General features: G+C 41.1%; 1 long non-coding RNA gene across 1 annotated transcript; it reads left to right on the top strand.

Moving 5' to 3' along the window:
• Positions 1-7711: 7711 nt before the first annotated feature.
• LOC138955593 (uncharacterized) lies at positions 7712-8956 on the top strand. The gene is made up of 2 exons (XR_011452297.1): positions 7712-7991; positions 8351-8956. It is a non-coding gene; the product is annotated as an uncharacterized lncRNA (long non-coding RNA).
• The last annotated feature ends 552 nt before the right edge of the window (positions 8957-9508 follow it).

Genomic DNA, 9508 nt, shown 5'->3' with positions numbered 1-9508 from the left:
TGGTGGAAGGGGTGGAGGGAGGGTAGCACGACTTTTGTTAGCGCGAGATCACATAATTATTTAAGTTATTGAGACATCCCAGTGCACTAAGGGATTTATAGAGCAAATCGAGAAAATTCATTATTGAACGAAGCGCATAGCGCTGAGTTCAATAATTATTTTCGAGATTTGCTCTATAAATCCCTTAATAGTGCACTGGGATTGTTTCAATAACGATATTGTCAGTACCGTCAGAGAAAAAAGAAGATTCAAAACGCACATTTTGCAACGCGCATTTGGATAGGCGTAACTGTGTGGTCAGGTTTATGTCACTGGATCTACTTTTGTGTGGGCTGTCTCAAGTGTGTCGTGCTTTCGTCACACGCAAACTCTTGTTTTAATTTTTGTTGGTAAATTCCAGTGTAGCGTTAAAAAGTGATGATCTTTCATAGAGACCTCATTTAAACTCGGAGAAAGGACTGTGCTCTTAATTATTTGCGATTCGAAACCTTCATCGAGCTTCGACAGATTGACTGTGCAGAGTTTTGCCCCTTGCCAAGGTCGACGGAAAGAACATTTTCAAAATAAATGTGGCATGTTTCTCGTGTGGTATCTTCACTCATCGGGGAGTCTGGTACTAAATATGAACGGTAAGAATGCTCTGAACCCTACACGTATTATATCCCCATCGTTTTATCGTTCACATTTGCCCAACATGTTAATTTGCTGAGCGGGATTTATGTCGTCTGCTACCGCACTGAGTCTCATTTCAAAAACAACTTTGCTCGTCACGTTGCACTGAGTCTGCACGCATGAGGCAGGCTGATAATAAGTCTTATATAAGGTAAGAACGTTCTAAACCCTACACGTTTTTGATTCCGATTGTTCTTGCCTTGAAATAATAATTCGGAAAACATTCATTTACTGAACAGATGCAGTCGTATTTCAGTGTAGTCTGCTACGTGCTGATCTAGCTGCTACCGTCTCTGCTGCTACGTTATCGGAATAACACTTGTGTTTTCTGTTAGCTGCTGGGAATTGTATACTAACTCATCATTTGGTAATGTGGACAATAAACTACATGCCACTAACATGGCATAATTATGAGAGGAATCTTCGCAAGTCGAAACTAAAAAATTAGACACAGCGGGTTCTATTTGTAGATCAGTGGCAACTGTGGCACAGGCACATGCAATCTGTCAGAAAAAAACCCATCTTCTGCTTTAATTGAGAAGCAGGAAATTTATGGTCTTAATCATTGGTATTGTGGAGAATATAAGCTACATGTCATTAATTAATTCTGAGGATGAGAGTACACTCTCGCTTAAGCAAAGGGCGGAAGAATACGCTCTGTGGAAAAGTTAGCGCACTCCAAGAGTGCGCTAACAGTTTTAGCGCATCGCCATTAGCCAATCAACTGGTTCACATCAGTCATGTAACACCAGTACTTACTGCAGGGTTCGTACAGGTCATGGAAAACCTGGAAAGTCATGGAATTTGATTTTTAATTTTCCAGGCCTGGAAAGTCATGGAATTTCAATTCAAGTCATGGAAAGTCATGGAATTTAACAAAAATAAGAAAGAAAAAAATTAACCTTTAGCACGCCAGCGGCGATTTTTGTTGCCCAGCCCCCCCCCCCCCCCCCCCCCCTACCCCCTTTGCCAGCCAGCAGCGATTTGCGTAGCCAGCACAAGGCTTGTTCATATGACCAACTTCTCGTTCGTATTTACATACAAGAATAACGGTATTTTTAACGGCACTTGAGCCAAAGCGAGGCTCACTTCCTTCCGTTATCTCGTCCTTTCGTCTGCGCTGCATTTGAGTCGGTTTCGTCGAAGTTTTCTGCTTTTGTTTTTGCATCGATAAAGTACTTTAGCGCTTCGACAAGCAAGATGGAGGATGATGAGTTTTAAACTTTCTTTCGAGTTGTTTCTTGACAACAAAAAGTATGCGGAATTGGAACGAATTACCGAGGAAGATCTTTGCAATGAACTGTGTATCGCGGTGAAAAAAATGACAGTTCGTCAAGTCACAGTGACGGTTACGAAACGGAATTTACGAAAGTGCAGATGGATACAAACAGTGCCTGGTCCAGTTTAGTGAAATGACAGGACCAGCAAACATTACCGATAATCTGACTGCGTAGCAAATGCTTGACTTGCTTGTCGAAGAGACACTGCGTAGAAACTGACTCAAATTCAGTGCAAAGCAAGCCAGTGTTAAAACTGGCAGTGACAAGACGTAAAAAGTTTGCGTGTTCGGAAATGGCGACCTGTGGATCTAGTCATGGAAAATGTTATTGAGGCTCATGGAAAGTCATGGAAAAGTCATGGAATTTTGTTTCTAAAAACCAGTGGGGACCCCGTTACTGACAATTGGCATTATCCCTTCGCACGCATCCCATTTTCGCGTACGAGATTTTTACCGGAAGTAAAAAATTGTGGAGTCAAAATATCGTGGAGGGAGTAATTTTTTCGTACCTTGGGGAGTTCTTTTCTCGTACGAAAGGTGTACTCAGAGTAAGAATTTCGTACGAAATGTTTACTCCGGAGTACATTTTTCGAGGTGTAAACATTTCGTGTTACACCGGTACTCTCTACGGCCTTGGCGCTCAACGGGTTGAACAAAATGTAAACATCTTGAATATTTTGAATGGTATTGTGTTTTTTAATGTGGTTTTTTTTTCCGAAATGATTTACATAACAGGAATATTGTCATATACTTAATGTACCCATCAGAATACCTGAACATAATTCAAAGTGACAGTTCGTAGATTGTACGAAAGGTGTGGTATTGTTTTAGAGAATGACAGGGAGAGTGACTAATCCTGCACATGGCGCTTGGTTACCATGCAGAGGGTACATTATTGAGACGTAACAGGGACAAAATGGCTCAGGACATCAGGAACAAGTCCTCTTGATCTATCGAGGTCACAATGAATGACATGAATTTGTAATGAGGAAAACACAACAAACGGAAAGTTCTTGATAGAATGTTATGATGTATTTGACTCTATCTCATTTAAAGACTGTGTGTGTGTGTGTGTGTGGGTGTGTGTGTTGGTGTGTGTGTTCGTGTATGTGGCGTGTGCGTGTGGGTGCGTGCGTCAGTGCGCGTGTGTGTGTGTTTGTGTGCGTGTGTGAGTGCGTGTGGGTGCGTGCGTCAGTGCGCTTGTATGTGCGTGTGTACGGTATGTGTGTGTGTGTGTGTGTGTTTGAGTGTGTGTGAGTGTGAGTGTGTGCGTGTGTACGGTATGTGTGTGTGTGTGTGTGCGCGTGTGTATGGTGTGTGTGTGTGTGTACGGTGTGTGTGTGTGTGTGTGTGTGTGTGTGTGTGTTGATATATTTATTTTTGACGTTTTAAAATAATTAGCTATTGATGGTTGTGATGGTTATCATTGAAGAGAAATGGATAAGCCGTGTATGTACATCTGCTTGTAGATGTTCATTGACAAGAACATCCTGGAACATGTTGGTGACAGCAAATAGTGTTGGTCTTATTATATGATAAAAAGACATTGTATTTTATCCAAAGAAATCAGTGACTGACTATATACGGTATAGCTACACAACCGCTCTATCATCACTGGCCCCAAATGAAACAGATAATAGAATGTTAGCTCTGCACACTAGCTTTCCATTTATTGCACCATTTCTCCCTATCTGACAGCAAAACGAACAACTTACCAGCCAGGTACCCGAGGTCCTCTTCACAGCTGCTGCTCGCAGTTAAATGAACTGAACTAAAATTGGCTGATAAAGAAAAAGACCAAACATGCTGTACTCACATGTGCACGAAGAATACAAAGTCATGGCATTCCTTGTTTGTAATCTTTGTTAACACGTGAGTACAGTAAGTTTGGTCTTTTTATTCATCGCTCTCACGCGGTGTCACCATTGTTCTTCTGCTTTCAGATTCTACATCACAACACTCTGAGACTCACTTCCCGCTGAATTCCCCCACTTCTCTCGTTTCAGAGAAAGACCCGAAATATACAAATCCGTAATTTACCCATACTATGACAAATAAGTGAAGCAAAATATTCAAGCTGTTATGTGGTCAGTGGGGGTCATGTGCGATCATTATGATGTCGTCAATGCTAAGTTTGTTGGCTTTTGCATGAATAGCTGTATGCTGATCGTGCTTGGTCCTATTTTTGTCATGTTTCATGATTTAATGTGATTGCTTGTTGTACAGTCTTATAACTATTATTGTTTTTAATTTTGAAGATTGATTGAATTTGATGTGTAATTGTATGATGTGTTTTAAAGTACCTGTCGTTATAACATAGGGTACGACTTGATTTTTGTTTTTGAATATTGTTGTTGTTTTGTTTTTCTCCTAATGCCTATGTTAAATATTTGATATATATAAAAGTGCTTTAATCTAAATGCTTTTATTTGAGTGCTGTATTTTTTACTTTATAAACAGCTTATGGGATTTGTTATGTTTCTGCCTTTATCTTCATTCGACATATGGTAATGTGGAGACGAAAAGCTATATTTCACCAACAAAGTAGGATGAGCAGAAGATGTTTAATTCGCAAATAGGCACTTGAATACAAAATGGAATGATTTGTTATGGTACTCCTGTATCTACGCTAACAGACTTAGTTCATTCACTCCATCCAATGAAATCATTTTGTTAGATAAAGTGACACTAGTAGGATCTGGCAGGTACCATATTATTAATGATTGTTAGGGCTAGTTAGTGCTCATGACTGTTTTGCTTGCAATGCATGTTTTATCTTATCATTCAAATGCTGATATTCTGCCTATCACATTTTACTTGTATTTTGAATGTCCACGTAACCGTAACCATTTTGAGTTAGCTCTGCGCCATTCCTTCTATGTTTGCTGTGAATGGCGACATAGGACTGTTTGTTCTGTTGTAGCTCTGTGTTTGTCTAATGCTGAGTGTACATTTTACGCTCATGTTGCTTTTCTTGTTTCTATTTCCCTCCTTTGCATTCTATTCTGAACTGAAGTACTTGAATCATCTTTCAGTCTAATAGATTCTTGCTTTTGTTTTTATCTATGTTGGAATCAAATGATCATCTTACATTATGCCTTCTGCCACAGTGTGTCAGCTGTTTTCACACGTTTTGTACTTGTACAGGTCTGTGTTTTGTTATTTTTCTTGTAAATAGTATTCATTCTGGTTTTAAGTCTGTTGTCAATGTTAGGAAGCTGTCCTAAGATTTGTTGTATAAGTAAATGTACTATATGCTATGTACAACTCTTGAAGTAATGAAAGATGGACATTGATAAATATGAGCCAAAACATGTTGATAATACAGTTAACGTATCACGAACTAAATGGATCGGTGCGGTGAATACAATAGAAATAAAATGTGTTAAAGAACCTACATTTTGTACAGTACTGTACTTGATTGTTGTAAACCGGTCGAAGAAGTGTGTTTACTATCGTAGAGTAGACTCTTAACCGGATTCATTTCTAATCTATATTATCCCAGATTTAGGTGGTAGGATCCCATAATTTTCCCCGTTTAGCTTGTATTTGAGTATTATGTATCAGCTTTGTAACTGCTTGTAATAAGCCTTATTCTGTGTGTAACACAAACAGGGCTCTCTGCATCTTTAACGATCCCTATCATAGTGCAGGAATTTTAAGTACAACGCCCCCCGTTGGCTTAGACCTGAGACGAGTTGCCCAGAGCGGTTCGCCACGGGTCGCTCGCAGTGCGAATGACAAAAAGCCGTTTCTTAGGAGGGCAGTGCAGGAAAGCGCTCGCGAAGCACTCGGCGAGCGGCTTTGGTATATGCTCGCCCACCGCCCGCCGCGTTATCCAAGATGGCGGCGGTGTTTACACTGCGATGCCGTGTAGCGTGTTTCGATCTTCTCTGCGTGGTTTTCGACGTGACCCGAGGGATCCACCGCTTTTCAAGGTTCAGGGACTACCCCAGCTAAATTTCCCATCATAACTACATTCTCTTTGACGATTTCCCTGACCGAATCGTCTAGTAGTTTAAGACGTACAACTTTTTTCATATCTCGCAGCAATCGGGCGTTCTTCGTCGCCATCGAGAAGCGATTTGCCTCGTTGTGAGCCCGTTGCATAGACCAATCCAGAGCGACTTTTCTCTGAGCGGGCTATTGTGATTTTGAGCAACGCATGGCGGGTAGCCTCCCTATTGGCTTATCGCCACAGGGAGTCGGAGTGACCACTGTCTTTAAAAGGGTGAACATTAGGCTAGATCGGGGGCCCGGGTAGCTCAGGTGGTAGAGCACTGGACTTGTGATCGAGAGGTCGCTGGTTCGAATCCGGGCCGGGACGGACACGGGTCAACTTTATGTGCAGACCCAGAGACGGTATCCATCTCCCACCCCCGTGTCACCACAATGGCACGTTAAAGAGCTTGGTCATTCTACCATAAGTGCAGATGGCTGATACCACCTAAACACGCAAACATCAAAAAGCCGTGAGGGCGTAAAACTCGAATCGTATAAACCAATTCATGTCCAATATAGGCAATTAAGACCTGACGGACAATAAGCCCCTTACAATTTACTTTTTTTAGATCAGAAAACGCGATTAGTGACACTGAGCGAGCTGTGTGGTGCTCCTATTGTGTTGTTGCCGTGAACGTGTCGAAGCTCTGCCCAAATGTGTCGTGAACCGGTCTATATCTAGCTGTGTAGTTTGGCGCGAAGTTTGTAAGTGGTCGACTTGTGGTTTTAAATTCCGAGACCTGTCTCTTTGTGTTTCGCGACGTAGCGTCAGCAGCAGATTTTGTGTTTAGGTTTCAAGTGTGCTCACTGAGGAGAATCTGTAAGTAACTAAATGTTTTATTCATTCCTTATGCTTTATTCTTATGTTTCATTTCATACTATGATGTTTGCATACATTTTGCCGCTGATTTGTGAGATGTGTTTTCTAGATCAGTTTCTAATTACTTTCATGATTTGACGCTGAAGTTGAGCGTTAATAACTTTTAATATTTGATGACCAGTTGTTCTAAAGTTGTTTTAGAGTCTTGTGAATTAAAGACTCGTAAGAATCAAGTAAGGCAGACTCGTTCTCATACGAAAAGCCTGTCTCACAATATTTTATGTCGAGTAGACCTATGTTAGATCTCCTTTTTACAAGGACAGTTTTATAACGATGAAGTCCGGTAAGGTAAGTCGAACCTTTCTCAGATTTCGGTTTTCAATGAGAAGGGATTTGAATACTTTGCTGGACGGAATTCCGCTTTGTAGCCAGTTTTGTTGAGGAACAAAGAGGTTCTCAGTTTTCGCTTTGCTGAGGATCGGTCTTTGTTTCCAGCACTGTAACCGTAACTTTGTATAGGCGAAGTGTACAACAAAATGACATGCTTTATGAGGTTTTGTGATGCATTACTTTTCATGTGTTCGAATGATCATGTTGCTGCATTTCAAGCCCTATGTCGTTGACGGTTGATTGGCGGATGTAAGATTGTAGTGTCCGCCATTTTGACCGGCGTCCCCCGTGAAATGTCAGAGCGCACCCCTTCCCCTATTTTCCCTCTGTTCGGTGTGTCCCCTTTTCCCGCCATTTCAGTTTGGGAAAAACACCTAAGCATAACTTGTACACATGTACATGGCTTATTTTCCCTGCTCATTTTCCCAGTTAAGAATTTATTCAATTAACAGCCACTGCCGGAAACATCTGAAGCTGTATAGTTAACTACTTGTTCATACCTAAAGCAACCTGGGTGTTGGTTGTTATTCAGACTAAATGTTTGTCACAAAGATGTGAGTAGCATATTTGTGAGGTGAAACCACGTCGTGTTTTTAACCTCCCTAAAAGTTGTAGAGGCGATGGTAGCTGACCGGACTGGCGTTATTCACGTGTTTCGGGTGTTGCACGTAAAACTGGCTTAGCTTGATGTGAGTTGTGTTTGAGACATGTAGCTGGTCGGGGGTAAATAACGTCACAGCGTGTGAGATTTCCAACCGGGAAGGTTGTTCAGCGTGTGTCAGACTTGTTCTGGGAACAAGTACTCTTTCAAGAGACGGGTCTCTTAAGGTAAATGATTTACTATGTTGTATATTATTGACGTTGGAATACATAGCTGGAGCGTAAAGGTTAGTGTGTATAAAGTGCACCCAATCTTAGTGTGAAGCGTTGAGAGAATTCTTGATGTAATTGTTTCACGGTTTTTCATGGGGAATTTCTTGAACATAATTGCTACGCATTTATGTTATGTTTAAGACGGTCATGCTTTGTATGGGGAGTGTTATTCATTGATTAAGTGTTAGTTTGGATATTGAATCTGTACGGAATGTGAACGTGGAATGAACGAGAATGTATGAGTGGTACATGAACGTTTGGAAGAAGAGATGGTTTTAGAGAATGTTGTATTAAGACTTGGTTAAATTCTTTAGGAGTTTCCATGAGGGATTTCCATGGCGTATAAGGGAGGGACCTTACACGAGAGAAGCGCTAGACGACGGTGGAAGCAAGGGACCACCTCGGCGCAGATGACTAGACGAGTGGAGTCTTCATCGATACCGGTCGTAGCTGACGACGGTTGTTTCCGCTACGGGCGGAAGGGTTTCTCGGGGAGAAACCTGGAAGGTGTGTGTTGGCATCTTCCATGAGATGTGTGTTGGCATCTTCAGTGAAAGGTGTGTGTTGGCATCTTCAGTGAAAGGTGTGTGTCGGCATCTTCAGCGAAAGGTGTGTGTTAGCATCTCTGTGTGTTGGCATCTGAATTCATTATTCTACGAGGATTCAGCGAGACAAGTAAGTGAACTGGCGACATGCAGTGAGCCGTGATACGAACTCGTGAGTGTCTGTTGGTACCTTCTTGTGTGCGTTAAATCTATATTTGAGAAAGTATTGTTATAATATGTATTTACATGCCTTGAGTGAAAGCTGGAAGATTGTGCGAACTGTGTGTCGAAAAGTTGTTTCGTATTGATGTATTTAAAGTGAAGAAGTATGTTGTTTTTTTGGTTGAGGAAATAATGAGCCTGCATCCTCCCAAAGTCTGTTTTTGAAGTGTTTGGTGTGAAAGGGTAGAGACAGTGCAATAGGGCAGAACACGTACATTAAATTCACATGCAAACCACTTCGTGACAGTGGTGACCCCGACTTAGCCCTAAATAGGTTTTTGTTTCTAAGGATAGATTTTTGTGGTAGTTAAAAAGCAGTTGCTTCCCTTTCAGTAGAACAGAATTGAGAAATAGTGGTTGATAAAGAAGTGCTTACAGGGTAGCTAAATATAAATACTTTGATACTTTGCGTGTTGTAGTGAGTTTGTTTATGTGTATGTTATTGGACACCCCCTCTCCAGCTCTAGGGGTCTACGTAATTGTATAGTTTCGTACGTAGAGAGGGCCTTAGTTTCTGTTTGCTTCCTGTTCTGTGTATTTATTAACTATCTTTCTATCTAAATTCTAGCTCCCTGTCCTATAAGTTTTTTTTTAAACTATTTTTCTTAGATTCTATCTTGGATTGATTGTTGTGTATGATTGTTGTCGTTGAGGTGCAGGCTTATTTTAAATAAAATATTGTAGGGTGTGCCATTTTTTTGTGTG

This window comes from Littorina saxatilis, unplaced genomic scaffold, assembly GCF_037325665.1.
Source record: "Littorina saxatilis isolate snail1 unplaced genomic scaffold, US_GU_Lsax_2.0 scaffold_390, whole genome shotgun sequence".
NCBI lineage: Eukaryota > Metazoa > Mollusca > Gastropoda > Littorinimorpha > Littorinidae > Littorina > Littorina saxatilis.
This window is presented reverse-complemented; position numbering and strand designations above follow the sequence as displayed.